The 19644-nt window shown below is 45.9% G+C and overlaps 1 protein-coding gene across 11 annotated transcripts in view; it reads right to left on the reverse strand.

Annotated features, from left to right (window-relative positions):
* Positions 1-3297: 3297 nt before the first annotated feature.
* LOC139359569 (14-3-3 protein epsilon-like) overlaps positions 3298-19644 on the reverse strand; it is a 91499-nt gene continuing 75152 nt past the window's right edge. For 9 of the 11 annotated variants that reach the window (XR_011615639.1, XR_011615644.1, XR_011615641.1 and 6 more), the window contains 2 exons: positions 5150-5259; positions 3298-3918 (listed from right to left, as the gene is read on the reverse strand). The gene's annotated coding sequence lies outside the window, so the exon portion shown is untranslated. The remainder of the gene's footprint in view (positions 3919-5149; positions 5260-19644) is intronic. The other 2 variants (XR_011615643.1, XR_011615640.1) reach the window with 2 other exon arrangements.

Consider the following 19644-nt stretch of genomic DNA (forward strand, 5'->3'; position numbering starts at 1 on the left):
AGTGACCAGTGCTGTTGAATCTCAGAACACAAATGCTAATACTATTACTTAATGGTTTTTTCGTGTCTCTAATGGTATCTTTTTTTTAATTTCTGATATTTTAACTGGGTATTTCTCTCCATGACCCTTGAATGTCCTAGCTAGAGGATCCTATGGGGAATGTGCCAGGCACACAGTAGGGCCTCACTCTATTCCAGACACGTTATCTAAAATCTGGTTCATCTGTCCTTCCTGCCAGGGCCTAGGGGATGCCAAATTCCAGGGTCCAGAAAGAGTTTGGGATAAAATGAAGCTTCAAGGGGTGAACTTTTACCGGGGCTGAGTCTGCCTGTGTCATTCAAACAGAGTCTCAAGTCCGGAGATAGGGCGTCCAGATGCCCCAATGCAGGGACCTCTGATCGACACCTGCTCCCCTGTACTCATTAGCAACCTCACCCATCCTACTCTCAAAGCACACTTGGCCCTCATATCCGGGAGCTCTGCATCTGTGGGTTCAGCAACAGCAGATGGAAAATATTCAGAAAATAAATTGGATGATTATGTCTCTACTGAACATGTGCAGACTTTGTTCTTGTCATCATTCCCTAAAGAATACAGTATCACAACCATTTATGTAGCATCTGCATTGTATTACATATCATAAATAATCTAGTAATGGTCTATGTCTATTGGAGGATGTGCATAGCTTTTATGTAAATACTAGGCCATGTTATATCAGGGACTTGAGCATCCATGAATTTTGGCATTCCCGGGACCCTAAAACTAATCCTCCATGGATACCAAGGGACAATTGTATAAACTCGCTCAGGAAGGCTGCTCATTGGAGGAAGGGCCCAGTTCAGTACAGACAGGGACATCATCCCTGGACTACTGTCCATCCATCCATCCATCCATCCATTCATCCATTGGCACCACCCTCTAGTGCTGTCCGAGTGACAGCCCTAGGAAGTGGAGACAATTAAAAAGACCGGCTCACGTTGTCCAGGTTTGAGGTCTTGGAAGAAGTGGCACCACTGTGAGAATAAGGGGTCAGTTTCCTCCAGGATCCAAAGAGCATATCAGGGCCCATTGGGGTGAGGAAAGGAGCGCGGCCTCTCCAGCAGCCACATGGGCTGCAGTAGGATGGGGCTGGGGCTGGCCCTGTTTATCACTTGGCCCTCATGAGGGGAACAGAAAGACCAGGGGGCAGAGGAGGAGCATGGGGCAGCTGGTTGCCTAAGCAGAAGGCACCTCAGGGAAGGGGTTTTAGTTTGTATTTACACTGCTGTAAAGAAATACTTGAGGCCGGGCATGGTGGTTCACACCTGTAATCTCAGTACTTTGGGAGGCCGAGAGGTGGATCACCTGAGGTCAGGAGTTCAAGACCAGCCTGGCCAACATGGTGAAACTCCGTCTCAACTAAAAATACAAAAAAAGCTAGCTGGGCGTGGTGGCGGGCGCCTGTAATCCCACCTACTTCGGGAGGCTGAGGCAGGCGAATCCCTTGAACCTGGAAGGCAGAGGTTGCAGTGAGCCTAGATGGTGCCATTGCACTCTAGCCTCGGTGACCAGATTCAAACTCTGTTAAAAAAAAAAAAAAAATACTTGAGACTGAGTAGTTTTTAAAGGAAAGAGGTTTAATTGACTCACAGTTTAGGGAACTTACAATTATGGCAGAAGGCGAAGGGGAAGCGACACCTTCTTCACAAGGCGGCAGGAGGGAGTGAGTGGAGAACGAGGAAGTGCCACACTTTGAAACCATCAGCTCTCCTGAGGACTCCCTCACTCTCAGGGGAGCAGCACGGGGGAAACTGTCTCCAGATCCAATCCCCTCCCACCAGGTTCCTCCCTTGACACAGGAGGGATGAGTTTTGGGTGGGGACACAGATCCAAACCTATCCGGGTCTCAGCCTGTCTTGCAGCTCCCCGGGGCTGAGGCTGAGTACAGATCTGCTGGGCCTGCTCTACAGCACCGGGGGCTCTGCGTGTGCGCCCCCATCTGCTGCTTCCTGGGGTGGTGGTTGCTTCCTCAAGAAGAGGTTGGATCTGCTCTCCTACCCACGCCTCTCCAGGGCCTTGTGGTGCCCTGGCCACGTCCTCCCAGGGTAAGGGCAGGAAACTGGGCTCCTTGCCCTTCTTGTTGCTTGGGTGACAATCCTGGGGTCATTCGTAGGCCCCATCACTGCTCCTCCTTCTAAACGGAGAGCATTTTGGCAAATCTTCCTGGTAGAGGCCGGGGGCTCATCCCTGTTATTTGTTCTAGCTTGGTAAAGCCAGGTGAACACATCTGGGCAAGCAGAAAGTAGAGTGGCCCCCAGGAAGGGTGGATGGAGGGTGCTGGCCTTTGGGCTTGCCTGAACCAGCATGTGAGGGGCAAGATTATCAGCAAGTAGGGTTGTCAGGGCTAACATCAGGAGGCAGTAATAATGCTGGTGGGGGGACGGCGGTGTGGCTGGCTTGGTGTGGGGCATGAGAGCCAAGGTTTGTCAGCTCGCAGAGAGACGCCTGACCCCTGGACTAGCGGCTGTGGAACCCAGTGGTTGCCCTTAGTTCCTGGATCCTGGGAGACTTCTGGAACCTGGGCCTGGGGCAGCCTAGGGGTGGAGGTGGTGGCTGATGGGGTAGGGGTCTCTACTTCTCTCTTTCAGTAAGAGGGAGAACCAAGAAAGGCACTGAAGCATGGTCTGCAGAGAAGGCACTTGTGCAATCACCAGGAGAATGAGGGGCCTGAGTTGTCTTCATTTCTCCTAAAAACACGCATTCCCTCCCTGGCCACTCTAGTGAGGGCATGAAGCACAGGGTGTGTGTGTGTCTGTGTGTGTGTGTAGGTATATGCATGTGTATGTATGTATGTGCATGTGTGTGCACAGGTTTGTGCATGTGAATGTATTTATGTATGTGTATCTGTGTGCGTGTATCTGTGTGTGCGTGTGTGCATGTGTGTGTGTGTGCATGTGTGTGCGTGTGTGCATGTGTGTGTGTGCGTGTGTGCATGTGTGTGTGTTGCAGGGCTTTACAGTGGACAGGATGTGGGAAGGCAGCTGCAGCTCCAAGCTGCAAGTCCTTCTGATAGAATGGTAAAGATTCCCTGGACCACAGAAAGAGTGTTTTCATTTGCACCCATTTTTATTAGCATTTAAATCTGCATTATTTGTAGCAGGTAAACCTGACGTTGTTTAACTATTTTTAGAACCATTTACACCAGCGTTCCCCAAACTTTTTGGCACCAGAGACCAGGTTTCTTGAAGACAACTCTTCCATGGGCCCGGGAGAAGGGGAAGGAATGATGCGGAGATGATTCAAGCCCATTACATTTATTGTGTGCTTTATTTCTATTATTATTTCATTCCATCTCTCCACCATCTGTGGGCTAACAGGCTGCGCTAGTTTCCTAGGGCTGCCTTACAGGACCACAGACTGGGCACCCTCAACAACAGAATGTTACTGTCTCCCAATCCTGGAGGCCATGAGTCCACCATCAAGGTGTCAGCAGGGTGGGTCCCTCTGAGGCGGTGCAGGAAGGCTCTGTTCCAGGCCTGTCTCTTGCTGTGTGGGTGGCCGTCTTCTCCCTCTGACTCTTGGTTAAGGGTGACTCTGGTGAGGTTTCAGAAGAGGAGAGCCGGACAGAATGTCGGTAGCCTATGGAGGGGGTCGAGCCTGGTGTCTCATGCCTGGAATCTTAGCACTTTGGGAGGCCAAGACAGGAGGATCGGTTGAAGATGAGACTTCACGACCAACCTGGCCAACATAGGGAGACTTAGTCTCTTAAAAAAATAAAAATATGGAAGGGAAAAATCATTCAGATGAAGTCTCAGATGGCAATGAAGAACACGTTATTGGAAACTGGAGGAAAGGTGATGCTTGTCATAAAGTGACAAAGAACTTGGCTGCATTGTGCTCCTAGTGTTTTCTGGAAGGCTGAGCTTGTGAGCAATGAACCTGAAATTTGGCAGAAGAAATATCTAAGCAAAGTATTGAAGGAGTACCTTCATTCTCTTGAATGTTTCTAGGAAAATGAAAGAAAAGAGGAATGATTTAGAGACAGAACTTATAATCAAAAGGGAAGCAGAACTTAAAACTCTGGGAAATTTTTAGCCTTCTCAGGCTGCCTGAGTTCTAATCCTAGCTCTGCTTATTAAGTTCTTTTAAGGGGATGATCTTTGAGCAAATGTTGAGCTCCTGTTTTCCCAAGTCAATGGACACAATAGTTGCTACCTTGTGAAGGATTCATGTAATTGACCAGCATTTACCAAGTACCATCAGTGTTTAGTTTTAGTCATTGGTGATTCTGTAGTTGGAGTGTGAGGGGTGCTGGGGTGGGAGGTGGTGTGTGCCTGTAGCACTTAATTGCAGGCAGAAAAGAAAAGATACTTTTGATAACCCAGAGGCAGCTTTTCTCTGCTTTTCTGTCAAAAGAGAAGAAGGGAGTTTGGACAGGGATAGGAATTCTCTTGAATACTAAGCTCTCTTCCACAAAACCAGAGGTAGAATGTGTAATAATTCACAGAATTTCTAGACTGAAACACTCTGATTTTTTACAATTTATTTTTTATGTTTTCAGGTTGAGGCAGCTAAAGTTAATCTGTGGCGACGTTTTGGATGCACTGGCCAGACACCTCATTCCAGCAGCAAGGTTTTCTATTGTGAAATGTAGGTTCTATAGTAGAAAGGAAAATGTAAGATTAAAAGTTGGCCTTTTTAGAATCATGACCTTCTTCTATGTAGGTTTCCAACTTTTATTAAAAAATAATTGTTTAATGTTAGAAGGATAGTTGATGTTGGAATAAAAAAGATGGTCAGGCTGTTATAAAAATGCATTAGCTTTTGCTTTACTTATATTCTTTTGATTTCTTGGGACCTATCTCATTCCCCTCCCCCAAACGGCCACACATTGCACAGTGCTGGCTGAATGTTTCATGTAGAAAGTTTATTTTACGATTAATACACTTGTGCCATTTCTTGGAACCACCTGCTTGTTTAATTCTAGTCTATCAAGTGATAATTTTGTCGATATTTAGAGGCTTCTCACTTAATTTCAGTGGGATTTGTTATATTTAATAAGGAAAATAATATGAAATGTCTCAGAAATAAAAAAGAAACAAAGTCAATTATTCCTGAGAGTTTCTAAAATTATTGAAGTACACTTGTTAATTGTTAGTGTAGAACCTACATCTCATAATAGAAAACCTTGGACTTGCCAGTGGTAGCTGCTGGAATGAGGTGTCTGCTGTTCAGTACATCCAGAACGTCGCCTCAGATTAACTTTACCTCAGTCTCAACCTGAAAACATAAAAAATAAAATTTAAAAAATCAGATAATTGAGGTTTAGAAATTCTGTGAATTATTACACATTCTATCTACCTCTGATTTTGAGGAAGGGAGCTTAGTATTGAACAGAATTCCTTTCCCTCTCCCAACTCCCTTCTTCCCTTTTGACACAAAAGCAGAGAAAAGCTGCCTCTAGGTTACCAAAAGTATTTTTCCTTTCTGCATGCAATTATGTGCTAAACACACACACACACACCACCCCCCACCCCAACACCCCCACACAGTCAAAATACAGAATCACCAATGACTAAAACTGAACACTGATGCTACTTGGTAAATGCTGGTCAATTACATGAATCCTTCACAAGGTAGGAACTATTGCGTCCATTTACTTGGGAAAACAGAAGCTAAGACATTTTATCAAAGATCATCCCCTTAAAAGAACTTACTACCAGCTAGGATTTGAACCCAGGCAGGGTGCAAGGGACAGAACAAAATTCAAACCCATGCAATTTGCCTTCAGTGCTTAGATTCCTAACAACGTGCAACAGGCAATCCCTTTAGTGGAAGAGATCCAAAACTAGGTAAGATACCACAAATCTATGGACCAAAGAAACTTTTGCCATTCATCTCTCTTCATTTATAATGCTGAAAACGTACACACCACCTCTAAAGGCACATACCCAGTTTGCTTCCTTTTTTTTTTTTGTTTTGAGATGGAGTCTCGCTCTGTTGCCCAGGCTGGAGTGCAGTGGCACCATCTCAGCTCACTGCAACCTCCGCCTCCAGGGTTCAAACCATTCTGTCTCAGTCTCCCAAGTAGCTAAGATTACAGGTGTGTGCCACCACACCCGGCTAATTTTTGTATTTTCAGTACAGACAAGGTTTTTCTATGTTGGCCAGGCTGATCTCACCTCTAAAACCATACGATAGAATGGGTCGCATAGTCCAAGAAGCAGGACTGCTTCTCCTGTAACCGGAAACCACTATGTAGCCCTTTCCTGTCCTAGGCCTCACACAATGCTGGTAGAGTTCCTTGTCACTTGGTAAGGTTTAAAGCAGTGTTCCTAAGTAGGGAATATGCTGCCACCAGAGCCCAAGGAGGCCTGGTAGGCATTATGCTTGCTTCTTAGTGGTGGGAAGTGCAAGATGGAATAATTTGACCTTTACTTTGGAAGGAGACATCCCCACTATGTTTGAAGCCACTAAAACTTCACTAGTGTGGCAGGCCCCTGAATCTTTGTAGAAGCCTCTGGAACACATGTCTTACCCAGGCCTCCAACAAGTATTTGTATTTCTTGCTCATCTGGTCCAAATAACATCGTGTCATTGATATAGTGGGCCAGTGTCATATTCCGGGGTGTTCAGATGGTCAAGGTCCTTTCAGAATGTATTTTTACAGAATGCAAGAGAGTTAACACAACCCCAGGGCAGGACTGGAAATCTGTACTGTTGTGCATCCCACATGAATGTAAACTTCTTCCAGTTAGGAATGGATAAGAATGCAGCCAGGTGCGGTGGCTCATGCCTGTAATCCTAGCATTTTGGGAGACTGAGGTGGGTCGATCGCCTGAGGTCAGGAGTTCAAGACCAACCTGGCCAACATGACAAAACCCCATTATCAGGGGAAACCAGCCTCCAATATTTCAACGTAAGTTCCTTTCTATTTTCCCTAAGTGCCAGCTGGTCTGAGAAATAAAGGGAAAGAGTACAAAAGAGAGAAATTTTAAAGCTGGCTGTCCTGGGGAGACATCACATATCGGCAGGTTCTGTGTTGCCCCCTGAACTGTAAAACCATCAAGTTTTTATTAGCAATTTTCAAAGGGGAGGGAGTGTATGAATAGGGTGTGGGTCACAGAGATCACACGCTTCAAGGGCAACAAAAGATCACAAGGCAGAAGGTTAGGGCAAGATCACAAGGTGAAGGTAAAACTAGAATCACTAATGAACTTCCATATCCCGCTGTGCACGCATTGTCATTGATAAACATCTTAACAGGGTTCAAGAGCAGAGAACCGGTGTGACTAGAATTCACCAGGCTGGAATTTCCTAATCCTAGCAAGCCTGGGGGCGCTGCAGGAGACTAGGGCGTGTTTCATCCTATCTACAGCTGCATAAGGCAGACACTCCTAGGGTGGCCATTTTAGAGACCCGCCCTGGGAATGCATTCTTTTCCCAGGGCTGCTAATTATTAATATTCCTTACTGGGAAAAGAATTCAGCAATATTTCTCTTACCCGTTTTCGGTAATAACAGAAATATGGCTCTGTTCCGCCTGGCTCCCAGGCAGTCCGACCTAATGGTTATCTCCCTTGTTCCCTGTTCTTTTTGCAAGGGGCCCAGATTTCATATTGTTCAAACACACGTGCTTTATGAACAATTTGTGCAGTTAACACAATCGTCACAGGGTCCTGAAGTGACGTACATCCTCAGCTTATGAAGATGATGGGATTAAGAGATTAAGACAGGCATAGGACATTATAAGAGTATTGATTGGGAAAGTGATAAACGTCCATGAAATCATCACAATTTATGTCCTACTGTCACGGCTTCAGCAGGTCCCTCTGTTCGGGGTCTTTGACTTCCTGCAACACCCTGTCTCTAGTAAAAATACAGAAATTGACCAGGCATGGTAGCAGGCACCTATAATCCCACCTACTCAGGAGGCTGAGGCAGGAGAATCACTTGAACCTGGGGGGTAGAGGTTGCAGTGAGCCAAGATCACATCCCTTCACTCCAGTCTGGGCAAAAGAGCAAGACTCCATCTCAAAAAAAAAAAAAAAAAAAATGCATTGGCCAGATTAATGGCTAACAATAGCACACACCTAAAGCCATGTTAATCTGCTGTAACAAAAATACCATTTGTAACCCAGCAAGCACAACTGGGGCTATTCCTTGGATGAGTTTGCCACATCCTTCAGGAACTGAAGTTCCTGCATTTCTACCATTTCTACTTAACTTACAACGGACCATTGCTTCTGGTTAAGGTCAGAATTAAGTGGGGAAAACATTACTCCTGCATTCATGAAGTCTTCAAAGGGACTTTAATCTCTGCTGTGTTCCGTGGAGTGTCATACTGTCTTTTATTTACTCTCTTGGATGGAGGAGGAGGGAGTAGTTTCAGAGGTTTCTACTTGGCCTTCTCCACTATGATGGCCGTAATTTTACAGTCTAAAGAAGAAATTATTGGGAGAAGCCATCTACCCTGGATTCTGAGTATCCCTGCACATTCTTACTAATATGCTGGGAAGACAAGACCTTGTTTCTCTCTACATAGGAGATTTCTCAGGGTTGTACACACAGCAATGAACCTTGAGAGATGAGCTAACATCTCCTTCCAGGACAAAGAGTAGACTTGCATACTGCTTATAAAAATAGTAGATTTCTGGCCAGGCACGGTGCCTCATGCCTGTGATCTCAGCACTTTGGGAGGCCGAGGCAGGCGGATCATGAGGTTAGCAATTTGAGACCAGCCTGACCAACATGGTGAAACCCCATCTCTACCGAAAATACAAAAATTAGCTGGGTGTGGTGGTGGGTGTCTGTAATCCCAGCTACTCAGGAGGCTGAGGCAGGAGAATCACTTGAACCAGGGAGGCAGAGGTTGCAGTGAGCTGAGATTGAGCCACTGCACTCCAGCCTGGGTGACAGAGTGAGACTCTGTCTCAAAAGAAAGAAAGAAAAGAAAGAGAGAGAGAGAGAGAGAAACAGAGAGAGAGAGAAAGAGAGAGAGAGAGAGAGACAGAGAAGGAAGTGAGGGAGGGAGGGAGGGGAAAGGAAAAGAAACAGTGGATTCCCATAAAAAGGAATGCAATCATGTCCTTTGCAGGGACATGGATGGAGCTGGAAACCGTTGTCCTCAGAAAACTAACACGGGAACAGAAAACCAAACATAGCATGCTCTCATTTCTAAGTGGGAGTTGAAGAATGAGAACACAGGAAACATGGTGGGGAACTACACACACTGGGGCCTGTTGGAGAGGTTTTGGGGAGGGAGAGTATCAGGAAAAACAACTAATGGATGGTGGGTTTCATACCCAGGTGATAGGTTGATCTGGGCAGCAAACCACCATGGCACGCGTTTCCCTTTGTAACAAACCTGCACATCCTGCGCATGTACCCTGGAACTTAAAACAAAAGTTGAAGGAAAAAAAAATGGTGGATTCCCTAAACTCAGTGATTTTTCCCCTGTAACACAACCCACTTTATGTATAGGCATCAATCTGGATCTTCTGCATCGCCTCTGTGGGAACTGGGGGCAAGGTGAATGGATGCAGACATGACCCTGATACTGCTTGCTGTGGTCTGATAAAGTCCTTTCTCTCTGACGCAAGAGTGTAGTATTCAACCAGCAAACATGAAACAGTAACATGCTAATGGCTTTTAAGGAGAGCAAAATCCTAGTCCCTGACAGCAATGATGGGGAGCACAGGTGGTTCTTCCAACGCCCAAGTATTTCCATGTCATATTACATTGCATTATACATCTGGAGACAGAAAATCAGGTGGGTCTTTGGACTCCCTGAGAACTAGACCTGGGTCAAAGGCTCCATTTATTACCTAGCCCCAATATACTCCCACTTTAACAGGGAGACCACAATGAAGCTTTGGGTCTCCAGGCATCAGTGTGAACTCAGGCCTTATATCCAATAGCCCTCAAAAAGGCTGGGAATTACCCTTTCCTGAGGAGATGGCCATTGGTTTCTTTGGAGAAGGACTGGGGGAATCACGATCATATACATTTGCTGTGGCACTTCTTCCTGGAAACCGACTCTCTCCTTCAGTCAGGCTCTGGGTTCTGGGTTATTGGGATGACTACCCTCAAACTCCTCATCACCCATCTTTGATTTCTTCTGGTTGTGCAGATTGAACAATTGGCTTTTTGGCTGCTCCATCGATCTTACCATGGGAACATAATGTTCTTTTTTGTTTCCGTCTGGCACTTTTATTGTTTCACTTTTTCTGTTTGATTCATTGGAGTGATTTGGGAGTGTGATACGAACCATGGCTCCAGTTTACATCCTGATGGCGTTCCAATTGCTCCACCATCACCTGATTCCATCACTGGATTTATTCTTTTATTGAATAGTACATCTTTTCCCCACTGATGTGAGATGGCATTTTTGTTAAATGCTACAATTAAATTAATTAATTTTTTTTTTTTTGAGATGGATTCTCACTCTGTTGCCAGGATGGACTGCAGTGACGCAATCTCGACTCACTGCAGCCTCTGCCTCCCAGGTTCAAGTGATTCTCCTACCGTAGCCTCTTGAGTAGCTGGATTACAAGCATGCGCCACCACACCCAGCTCATTTCTGTATTTTTAGTAGAGACAGGGTTTCACCATGTTGGCCTGGATGGTCTCGATCTCCTGACCTCATGATCTGCCCACTTCGGTCTCCCAGAGTGCTGAGATTACAGGCGTGAGCCACCATGCCCAGCCAAAAATTCATATTCTTATTAATTTTCTCCATAGCTCTCCTTGAATCTGATCCTCCCTGGTGTCACTCATTGTGCTAAGTGTGCCCAGCTTGCATCTGAGGGTTAAATGCTAGTCCCTGACAGGATCCTGCCCGTTCTGTGGCAGCATTTGCTACCATGAACACTGACCCATATGTAACAGCCTCAGTGAGTTTCCCAACAATGCCAGTGCCCCTCAGTCAGCGCATTCCTTATTACTTTGTAAATAGAGTACCCTCTAGACCCTCCCATGTCATGGTAGGCTGGCATTATGCAGAATATCCACTCTAATGTGCCCACCGCACTCAACCTTTTGATCCCTTCCTCCACCATGGTCCATGACAGTTCTAGCGTTTCTACTTCACTTACAATGGATGGTTGCTTTTCCCAAACTTTGGGAGGCAACCGAGCAGCTTAATAGCACCATCTCCTGGGATCTTCAATAGTTGTTACATTTTGTATCATGGGCTATTGGTCCCACACTGATAAACTCTGTTATCCAAATTTATTCAGTGCTCCTTGATCCACCACCCTCAAGATACAGTGCCAGATGTACTTTCCTGACGCCTGCTGGAATCTGTGATCGGGGTCCTGCAGCTCCTTTGGTGTATACTGGACCTGAACGTGATAGAGAACACAGCCTTCTTTGGAACTTTGCTGCTCTTATAATGAAGGCCTGGTCCTGTTCCTCAGCCTTTTCTGCTCTCCCGTTGCAGGCGATGAGTCTCTTTATATGCTGCCAAGGAGGGCCTCTGGTTTTCACACTTCAACTTACAGGCTTTCATGTCTTTCTTAATCACCCTCAGCCTTTCATGTCTTTCTCCAATGCAGCAAGAGCCAGAAGAAACAGCCATCCAATTCTCAAGTCCTTATGTTAACATAATTACTATTGCCTTTGAAACTCTCAAATTCCTCTCCAGTCTATTCTCTCCCATCAGTTTCCCATTCCAGTTCCCTGCTGCTAGGAGGTTTGTTGTTGTTGTTTTGGTTTGGTTTGGTTTTCTTGTTTCTTTGAGACAGTCTTGCTCTGTTGTCCAGGCTGGAGTACAGCAGCACCATCTCAGCTCACTGCAACTTCTGCTTCCCAAGCTCAAGTGATCCACCTCAGCCTCCCGAGTAGCTGGGACTACAGGTGTGTGCCACCATGTCTGGCTAATTTTTTTTTTTTTTTTAGATAGAGTTTTGCTCTTGTTACCCAGATTGGAGTGCAGTGGTGCGATCTTGGCTCACTGCAACCTCCACCTTCCAGTTTCAACCGATGGTATTTTTGTTAGAGCAGATTAACATGGCTTTAGGTGTGAAGCTATTATTAGCCATTAATCTGGCCAATGCATTCCTTTTTCTTTTCTTTTCTTTTTTTTTTTTGAGATGGAGTCTTGTTCTTTTGCCCAGGCTGGAGTGAAGGGGTGTGATCTTGGCTCACTGCAACCTCCACCCGCCGGGTTCAAGTGATTCTCCTGCCTCAGCCTCCCAAGTAGCTGGGATTACAGGCATCCACCACCAGGCCCGGATAATTGTCTTGCATTTTTAGTAGAGACGGGGTTTCACTATGTTGGCCAGGCTGGTTTCAAACTCCTGACCTCTAGTGATCTGCCTGCCTCGGCCTTCCAAAGTACTGGGATTACAGGCATGAGCCACCGTGCCCGGCCAAGTTCCCCTAAATTCCTGGGTTTACAGGCTTGTGCCGGGCCATATTACATAATTTTTAAAGCCAGAGTTATGGTCCTCATCTGTTAGTTCAGAGCAGCAAGGTCCAATGGAAATATAACGTGAGCCATATGTGTAGTTTAAAATTTTTAGCAGTCACATTAAAAACAGTAAAAGGAAACAGGGGCTGACATCCCAGATAAACACCCGGATCTTTTTAAAAACTCAGGCGTGGCTGGGCGCGGGGCTCATGCCTGTAATTCCAGCACTTTGGGAGGCCAAAGCAGGCAGATCACAAGTTCAGGAGTTTGAGACCAGCCAGCCTGGCCAACAGGGTGAAATCCCATCTCTACTAAAAATAGAAAAATTAGCTAGGTGTGGGGGCACATGCCTATAATCCTAGCTACTGGGGATGCTGAGGCAGGAGAATTCCTTGAACCCAGGAGGCAGAAGTTGCAGTGAGCCGAGATCACGCCACTGCACTCCAATCTGGGTGACAGAGCGAGACTCCATCTCAAAAGAAAACAAAAGAAAAGAAAAGAAAAGAAGAAAAGAAAAGAAAAGAAAAATTAACACTCCAAGTTACTCCTGGAATGTTTCAGGAATGAATACCTGGGCCATCAGCTGTTTCATGTAAGGATAAAAGAGGAGAGAAACAGAAATTTGTGTTAAAAGGAAGGAAGCTGGGGCCAGATGTAAAGAAAATAAAGTACACATCTGGGCAGGAAGAGAGGAAGAAACATTCTCTGAGGAAAGAGAGACCCATACAAAGAAAAAGAGAAAGTAAAATTTTCCTATCTGGGTGAAGAATATTACGAAAACTGGCCAGGTGCTGTGGTTCCCACCTGCAGTCCTAGAACTTTGGGAGGCCGAGGCAGGAGGATCACATGAGCCCAGGAGTTTGACACCAGCCTGGGCAATACAGGGAGACCTTGAGCTACAAAAATCAAAACGTTAGCCAGGCGTGGTGGTGCACGCCTGTGGTCCCAGCTACTTGGGAGGCTGAGGTGGGAGGATCACTTGAGCCCTGCAGTTTGAGTCTGCAGTGAGCCATGATATGCCACTGCACTGCAGCCTGGGCAACAGAGTGAGACCCTGTCTCAAAACAATAATAATAATAACAATAAAAGTTTAAAATAATATTAAAATATAATATCCAAAATGTGGAAATGAGCAGAAGAGATGACTAAGTCTTTTCCACAGAATGCAGGATGTTGTTTAGACTCTGGGAGTTATCTGATTATTTAGGTGTGTGCATAGTAATCGGATTTTCTTTCTTTTTCTCTTTTTCTTTTTTTGAGAGGGAGTCTCACTCTGTCGCCCAGGTTGAAGTGTAGTGGTGTGATCTTATGTCACTGCAACCTCCGCCTCCCCGGTTCAAGTGATCCTCCTACTTCAGCTTTCCAAGTAGCTGGGATTACAGGTGTGCACCACCATGCCCGGCTAATTTTTGTATTTTTAGTAGAGATGGGAGTTTAACCGTGTTGGCCAGGGTGGTCTCAAACTCCTGAACTCAACAGATCCTCTGGCCTTGGGCTCCCAAAGTGCTGGGATTACAGACGTGAGTCATCGCACTGGACCTGACTTATTTTCTGTTTATATTTGCGTAAGAGACAAGTTTTTAACTTATGAACATTTTTATCTTAACAAGAATTTGTATAGGAATATAATGATTAGCTAAGAAGCAGGTAAAAAGAGGACCTAGAAGACTTTGGATTCAATAACAATAGGCAACAGGCGAACAACAAAGGAGAGCCACCATGCAGTTAGCAAAGAGCCCATTGGTGTTTTGGCTTGTTTTTGTTTTTGTTTGTTTGTTTATTTTGAGACAGAGTCTTGCTCTGTCACCCAGGTTGGAGTGCAGTGGCACAGCCTCGGCTCACTGCAACCTCCACCTCCCTGATTCAAGCAATTCTCCTGCCTCAGCCTCCTGTGTAACTGGGATTACAGGCGCCTGCCACCATACCTGGATAATTTCGGTTTTGTTTTTTTTTTTTAGTAGAGATGGGGTTTCAACATGTCGGCCAGGCTGGTCTCAAACTCCTAGGCTCAAGTGGTCTGCCTGCCTTGCCCTCCCAAAGTGTTGGGATTATAGGTGTGAGCCCCTGTGCTCAGACTGTTGGTGTTTTATTTTGTTTGAGACAGGGGCTCACTCTGTTGCTCAGGCTGGAGTGCAGTGATGCAATCTTGGCTCACTGCAACCTCTACCTCCTGGATTCAAGTGATTCTCATGTCTCAGCCTCCTGAGTAGCTGGGACCACAGGTGTGCGCCACCATGCCTGGCTAATTTTTGTATTTTTAGTAGAGATGGGCTTTTACCATGTTGCCCAGACTATTCTCAAACTCCTGAGCTCAACTGATCCTCCCACCGTGGCCTCCCAAAGTGTTGGAATTACAGGTGTGAGCCCACCACACCTGGCCACAAATAGCCCTTTGTATTCATGTGTTCCACCTCTGTGGTTTCTGTATCCATGGATTCAGCCGACCAAAGACTGAAAATATGTAGGGGCAGGCCGGGCATGGTGGCTCACTGTGGGAGGCCGAGGTGAGCGGATCATTTGTCAGGAGTTGGAGACCAGCCTGGCCAATATGGTGAAACCCCATCTCTACTAAAAATATAAAAATCAGCCAGGCATGGTGGCACACACCTGTAATCGCAGCTACTTGGGAGGCTAAGGCAAGAGAATCCCTTGAACCCGGTCACACTCTGCATGACAAGAGTGAAAATCCACCTCAAAAAAAAAACTGGGGGGGAAATAAAGGATGGGTGTGTCTGAATTAAACATGTATAGACTTTTTTCCTTATTATTCCCTAAGTAATAATAGTATAATTACTATTTATATAGCAATTGCATTGTATTAAGTATTTTAAATAATCTGATTTAAAGCATATGGATATGTATAGATTATATGCAAATACTGCATCATTGTATATAAGGGACCTGAGCATCTGTGGATTTTGGTGTCCACATGGGGTCCTGGAACCAATTCCCTAGAGATACTGAGGGATGACATATCCACTCTCTTCTCGGATGAGGAAATGGTGACTGAGCATTTATTATTCTCTAAGTTTGTACTTGTGCCTATGTGAGTGACTATGTAGGTGTCGCCATTTTCACAGCAATATCTGAAGCTGTAAGATTCATAAAGAAGCAGCAGCTTGCCTGTAAGGAAAGTCTACAGAACTGGGGAAATCAGTAGAATATGAAAGTTTAGGGAAGAAAGATTCCAGGAGGTGGGAACAACCTATAGTGTAGAATGCTGCAAAAATGTCAAGCAGGATGAGGTTTGAAAAGTGTCCATTCATTCATTTATTTCATAAATATTTATTGGCCGCTTAGTAGATGCCAAGAACTGTATTAGGCATTAGACACAGTAATAAACAAAGCCAGGCCGGGCGCAGTGGCTCATGCCTGTAATCCTAGCACTTTGGGAGACTGAGGTGGGCACATCACGTGACGTTAGGAGTTGAGACCAGCCTGACCAACCTAGCAAAAGCCCATCTCTACTAAAAATACAAAATTTAGCCAGGAGTGGTGGTGCATGCCCGTAATCCCAGCTACTTGGGAAGCTGAGACAGGAGAATCTCCTGAGCCCAGGAGGCAGAGGTTACAGTGAGCCAAAATCACACCACTGCACTCCAGCCTGGGTGACAAAGTGAGACTCTGTCTCAAAAACATAAAAATAAAAGTAAAGCCGAGCTTGGTGGCTCAGGCCTCTAATCCCAGCATTTTGGGAGGCTGAGGCAGGAGGATCACCTGAGCTCAGGAGTTCAAGACCAGCCTGGCCAACATAGTGAAACGCCGTCTCTACAAAAATACAAAAATTTGCAGGGCATGATGGTAGGTGCCTGTAATCCCAGCCACTAGGAAGGCTGAGGTGGGAGAATTGCTTGAACCCAGGAGGTGGAGGTTGCAGTGAGCTGAGATCGCACCATTGCATTCCAGCCTGGGCGACAGAGCAAGACTCTGTCCCAAAAAAATAAAATAAAATAATAAAACAAAACAAAACAAAATAAAATAAATGAGTTTAAAAAATAAAATAAAATAGGCTGGGTGTAATGGCTCACACCTATAATCCCAGCACTTTGGGAGGCCAAGGCAGGCAGATCACTTGAGGCCAGGAGTTTGAGACCAGCCTGGCCAACACGGAGAAACCTCGTCTCTACTAAAAATACAAAAATTAGCTGGGCTTGGTGGCACACACCTGTAATCCTAGCTACTCGGGAGGCTGAGGCAGGAGAATCACTTGAATCAAGGAGGCGGAGATTGCAGTGAGCTGAGATCACACCACTGCACTCCAGCCGAGGCGACAGAGTGAGACACCGTCATACAATACAATACAATGCAATACAATACAACAAAATAAAATAAACAAAATCAAAATTGTCCCTACTGACATTTAGTATAGCAAAAGAGACATACATTTAATAACTCATTTAAGAAATAAGCTGGATGTGCTGGCTCACACCTGTAATCCTAACATTTTGGGAGGCCAAGATGAGAGGATAGCTTGAGACCAGGAGTTCAAGAGCAGCCTGGGCAACAAAGCAAGACCCCATCTCTATAAAAAATAAATTAGTGGGCCAGGCACGGTGGCTCACGCCTGTAATCCCAGCACTTTGAGAGGCTGAGGCTGGGGGATCACTTGAGGTCAGGAGTTTGAGACCAACATGGCCAACATGGTGAAACCCTGTCTATACTAAAAATACAAAAAGTTAGCCAGGCATGGTGGTGGGGGCCTGTAATCCCATCTACTCAGGAGGCTGAGGCAGGAGAATTGCTTGAACCCAGGAGGCAGAGGTTGCAGTGAGCCAAGATGGCAGCATTGCACTCTAACCTGGGCAACAAGAGCAAAACTCCATCTCAAAAAGAAAAAAAAATAGACTAAAACTAAATTAGTGGATGCAGTAGTGTGCACCTGTAGTCTCAGCTACTCAGGGGGCTGAAGCTAGAGGATCACTTGAGCCTGGGAGATTGAGGCTGCAGTGACAATGCCACTGCATTGCAACCTGGGCAAAAGAGTGAGACCCTGGGCCGGGCACGGTGGCTCAAGCCTGTAATCCCAGCACTTTGGGAGGCCGAGACGGGCGGATCACGAGGTCAGGAGATCGAGACCATCCTGGCTAATATGGTGAAACCCCGTCTCCACTAAAAAAAATACAAAAAACTAGCCGGGCGAGGTGGCAGGCACCTGTAGTCCCACCTACTCGGCAGGCTGAGCCAGGAGAATGGCGGGAACCCGGGAGGCGGAGCTTGCAGTGAGCTGAGATGCGGCCACTGCACTCCAGCCTGGGCGACAGAGCGAGACTCCGTCTCAAAAAAAAAAAAAAAAAAAAAAAAAAAGAGTGAGACCCTGTCTCAAAAAAAAGAAAAAGAAGTATAACTGTTTTAAGACACCAGTGCCAATCAAGATGGAGTAGTCCACTATAGCTTATTTGTATTGCTGGTTATAACTAAACACTCTGGAATAAATACGAAAAGCAACTACCTGTGCACTCTGAAGAGTAAAGAAATGCAGAGTCGGCCGGGTGCGGTGGCTCACGCCTGTAATCCCAGCACTTTGGGAGGCCGAGGCGGGCGGATCACGAGGTCAGGAGATCGAGACCATCCTGGCTAACCCGGTGAAACCCCGTCTCTACTAAAAACTACAAAAAAAAAAAAAAACTAGCTGGGCGAGGTGCCGGCGCCTGTAGTCCCAGCTACTCGGGAGGCTGAGGCAGGAGAATGGTGTGAACCCGGGAGATGGAGCTTGCAGTGAGCTGAGATCCGGCCACTGCGCTCCAGCCTGGGCGACAGAGCAAGACTCCGTCTCAAAAAAAAAAAAAAAAAAAAAAAGAAATGCAGAGTCATACTTGGAGAAAGGGGCCCACATGGGAGTGAACTTCCGTGTGTGCGTGTGTGTGCGTGTGTGTGTGTGATCTGAGGATACGCACGCAGTGAGCTGTGGCAGTGCGGTGTGGACAGCTAAAACTCCCAGACAAGCCCTGTCTGTGTAGATCAAGGAACTCAGAAAATGAGTCCCTGGGTCTCAGAGCCGGAAGGGAGAAATGTCCATTTTTTCCCTCTCTCTCTTGCTGTGGCAGTGGCATGGGCAACTAACCCTCCTTGAGAAGTCCCATCATTCTGGCTCTAGGACAGGCAGGAAGTTGAGAAGAATCCCAGAGAGGAGACCTAGAAGAGAGTTCTCCTACTTCTGTGCACAAACAAGCATCTGTCCAGGGCTCATTCCTGAGGTGCATAGACACAGAATACCCCAAAGCAGCACAGCAAAAGCCTCGAAAACCGAACAACGACATAAGGCTTACAAGTCCAAGTCTAACCCCCAAAGGACACAGATCGATGCAGGATGATCTACAGCAGCACAGGACAGGCTTTGAAAACTGTCGTGACATTGGAATCCACAGGGAGAAAAGAAGGCGAGACAGACCTTGCAGTCTGAATCCAAGCAGGATGACCGAATGCTGAAAACAACAACTAAAATCAGCGTTCTCTGGAGGATTTTAATAGAACCAGAGAGTCACAAAGGAATATTCCAACTGTTCAGCATACAAACTGGTATTATTCAACACACACAGAGTCGTGGAAAAGTGACCATTCTCAAGCGAAAAAGATAATCAACAGGCACCAATGCCAAGACGATGGAATTACCAGACTTTAAGACAGCTATTATCATCATGCTCTATAAGTAAAAGTGAGCATGCTTGAAGTAAACGTTAAGATATAAGTTCTCAACAGAAGAAAAATCTATGAAAAAGAACTGAACAGAATATAAACTGTAATGTAAACTCAATGTAAACAGAATGTAAACTGAAAAAATATATCCGAAATAAAAAATTTCACTAGAAGGTATCAATAATAGGATAAAGATTACCAATAGAGCAAAGAGTTAGTGAAGCTGGATCAAGAGAAATTGTCCAGGCCAGGTATGGTGGCTCATGCCTGTAATTTGGGAGGCCAAGGTGGGTGGATCGCCTGAGCTCAGGAGTTCAAGACCAGACTGGCCAACATGGTGAAACCCCATCTCCACTAAAAATACAAAATTAGCCAGGTGTGCTTGCAGACACCTGTAATCCAAGCTACTGGGGAGGCTGAGGCAGGAGAATCGCTTGAAAGTGGGATGTGGAAATTGCAGTGAGCCAAGATCACACCAGTGCACTCTAGCCTGGGCGACAGAGTGAGACTTCATCTCAAAAAAAAGAGAAACAAACAGCCCAGGCACAGTGGCTCATGCCTGTAATCCCAGCACTTTGAGAGGCCAAGGTGGGTGGATCACCTGAGGTCAGGAGTTCG

Source organism: Macaca nemestrina, chromosome 17 (genome assembly GCF_043159975.1).
Source record: "Macaca nemestrina isolate mMacNem1 chromosome 17, mMacNem.hap1, whole genome shotgun sequence".
In the NCBI taxonomy this organism is placed as follows: Eukaryota; Metazoa; Chordata; class Mammalia; order Primates; family Cercopithecidae; genus Macaca; species Macaca nemestrina.